This window comes from Alligator sinensis, unplaced genomic scaffold, assembly GCF_000455745.1.
Source record: "Alligator sinensis unplaced genomic scaffold, ASM45574v1 scaffold1029_1, whole genome shotgun sequence".
NCBI classification, from domain to species: domain Eukaryota; kingdom Metazoa; phylum Chordata; order Crocodylia; family Alligatoridae; genus Alligator; species Alligator sinensis.
Window position 1 is genome coordinate 754,768 of NW_005842425.1, and position 3,054 is coordinate 757,821.

The window sequence follows — 3,054 nt, forward strand, 5'->3', positions numbered from 1 at the left end:
TGAGTTTCCAGTTTACAGAAAACATTCTTGTTATTAATTTTGCACTCTGAATTCCATTTCTATTTCTACATTTCTATTACTCCAAACTTCAAGGCAATCTAATTATCATGAATAATACTCCAATACTCTTCTATATGGACTAGAACTTTGTCATTAGTACATTTCACTAGCAGACTCCTACTTTTTGTAAGAAATGCATTGTAATAGGTAGGTCTCTCTACAGAAGCAATGTGCTTGTGAGGAGCTTTGTGGTACTACCATCAGCTGCAGATAGAGCAAGCCAGAGCAACAACAAAGAAGAGAGAAGTGTACAAATGTAGGTAGAGTTAATTTAGCAATTAACTTGTGATGGGTGCATTAATGCAAATAGGTAGCTTATGCAGGTCTGGATGCACCTCTGAGTAACTGGGAGTAACTCTGAGGCTGGATGAACACCTTGCCGGGATTGTTTGACTCCAGTACTCTTTCCTGCCATGGCAGGGGGTCGGACTTGATGATCTGCTCAGGTCCCTTCTGACCCTACCAGCTATGAAACTATGAAATATGTGTAAGTGTTCTCTGTTTAGCCAACTGCAGTTGAAATAGCTTAGGTATTGGGCACCAGAGCTGCCTAAGAAGTGAAGAACACTGGTCAGCTGACTAGCATTATTAGCTTCATTCAGCTAAATCAAGATATTATAGTGGCCATTTATGGAAACTCTACTATTTTTGTAGTTATATGCCAACAGAGTGGCTGCAGAGTATACCAGCACATACTGCAGAAAAGAACTTGGAGATTCATATGGTCAAGCAACTTCCTAGCTGAAAACTCCTTCTATTTCACAGCTCAACTTGAATACATGTTCTGAATTCAGTATATGAATTCAAAATATTCATAATATATGCTCTGACCCTGCTTACGGTACTGATATCATCACGCAATGCCAGATTTAATGGTGACTCTCAGCTATGAACACATATAGTGTACACAGAATGCTGCTCCAGCTAGCATGTTGTATAGCATGGCTATGTTGTGGCATAAATTCCCCCCAGAAATTTAGCTTCTCTGAATGGCTGTTCAGCAGTGCATTACGAGTGCAAGAAACCAAAAGAAAAAACTGCACCGTGTATTGCCTTGAAAGCTGTTACTAGATGCTTCCACCTCTTGCGTAAGGAAACCACAGCAGCAAGATCACCATCCGAACAGTTCCCTCACCATGAATGTTTCAGCATAGCTATTGATTCATCCAGTACAGGCCTAGTTAAAATTTTACAGTGAAGCTTTAAGAGTTTTAAATTAGCCATCTTTGAAATAGAGATGGATCATGTATCTCATCTCTTTTTCTCTTCCTGAATTGTTGGCAAACAAATTCAAAAACTGTTCTGTTATACATAATTTTGCAGTTACTTATTAGCACTTCAAGAATCATCTGTTAATTACAAATATTCAATTATTTACTATAATGGTGAGTGGCATGAGGAAAGTATTGCCCTGATCTATTACTGAATTAATTGTAGGTTAAGTGGAATATTTGAAATGAACACTCTTGGTTGTTTATTAAGTAATTCAAAATTAGCTTTTTGATGATTCTTCATAATTTAAAAGCTTTGCTCCTTAAGTGTCTGTATTATTAAAATTGTTTTGGTGAAGAACAGATATAGTGCAAGTGAAATTGCAGAACTGCAGAAAAGACCTGGGAGGTTACAGGGGACAAAAAGAGGAATATGAGCCCACAGTGTGCCCTTGTTGCCACGAAGGTTAACGGCATAATGGACTTCATTAATAGGAACATTGTCAGCAGATTGAGGGAAGTGATTTTTCTCCTCTGTTCATCACTGGTGAGGCTACATCTGGTGTACTGTGTCCAGTTTTGGCACTCCCACTACAGAAAGGACATAGACAAAATGGAGAGAGTCCAGTGGAGGGCAACAAACATGGTTAGGGGCTAGGGAACATGACTTCTAAGGATAGGCTGAAGGAACTGGGCTTATCTACTCTGGAGAAGAGCTGACAGAGGAGATTTAATAACAGCCTTCAACTACCTGAAGGGTGGTTCTAAGGAAGATAGAACTGGACTGTTCTCAGTGGTGGCAGATGACAGAACAAGGAGCAATGGTTTCAAGTTGAAGCAAGGGAAGTTTAGGTGAGATATTAGGAAAAACTCTCTCAGGAGGAGGTTAGTGAAGCACTGGAGCAGGTTACCCAGAGAAGCTGTGGTATTTCTATCCTTGGAAGTTCTAAGGCCCAGCTAGACAAAGCCTTGGCTGCGGTGATCTAGTTGGGGATGGTCCTGCTTTGAGCAAGGTGTTGGACTAGAGGAGGTCCCTTTGAACCCTAATTTTCTATGATTCTATGGTAGAAATTTTCCAGATGCCCTAGTATGTTCAGTACTAAAAACAGAAATAACTAATTTCCTATTTGCCTTGCTTTGATGTGATCAATTATAACTATCTGAAAAATATATAGAAAAACACATAAAAGACTAGAAAAATCTCCTATGCCTATTAACACAAAATATGAATTAATATTAATTTTTTTCAAGTTTTATTGTTAGGAATGTTATCCATTTGTGGCTCAAGCAACAGTAACTCACTATAGTAGTGAATGCAGATATTCCCATGACCTGATCTAGAATCACACAGCTTACTTAATGTGACCGTAGATCGGGTCCCGCATATGCAGATATTCGCCAGTGCTGGGAACTGTGCCAGAATCATGCCAGGGTGGGGAGAGGGGTGGGTGGGATTGGGGGGCGAGTGGGTCAAGTGTGGTTGTCAGGATTTGTGGGGTTGGCAGGTCCATGGAGGGGTAGTGTTGGTAGGTTCATGGGAGGGAGAGGAGGGGTTGTCTGTTTGGGGGTAGGGGAGGGGCTGGGGAGCTAAAAAACATCCCAGTCAGGGTGGAGGTGGGAAGAGGCTGTGACTTGGATGACTACACGGTCCGGTGGGTGGCGAATTGGCTAGAGGGTCGTACCCAGAGAGTCGTAGTAGATGGGTCGGTATCGACCTGGAAGGGTGTGGGCAGTGGGGTCCCGCAGGGCTCGGTCCTTGGACCGATACTCTTCAATGTCTTCA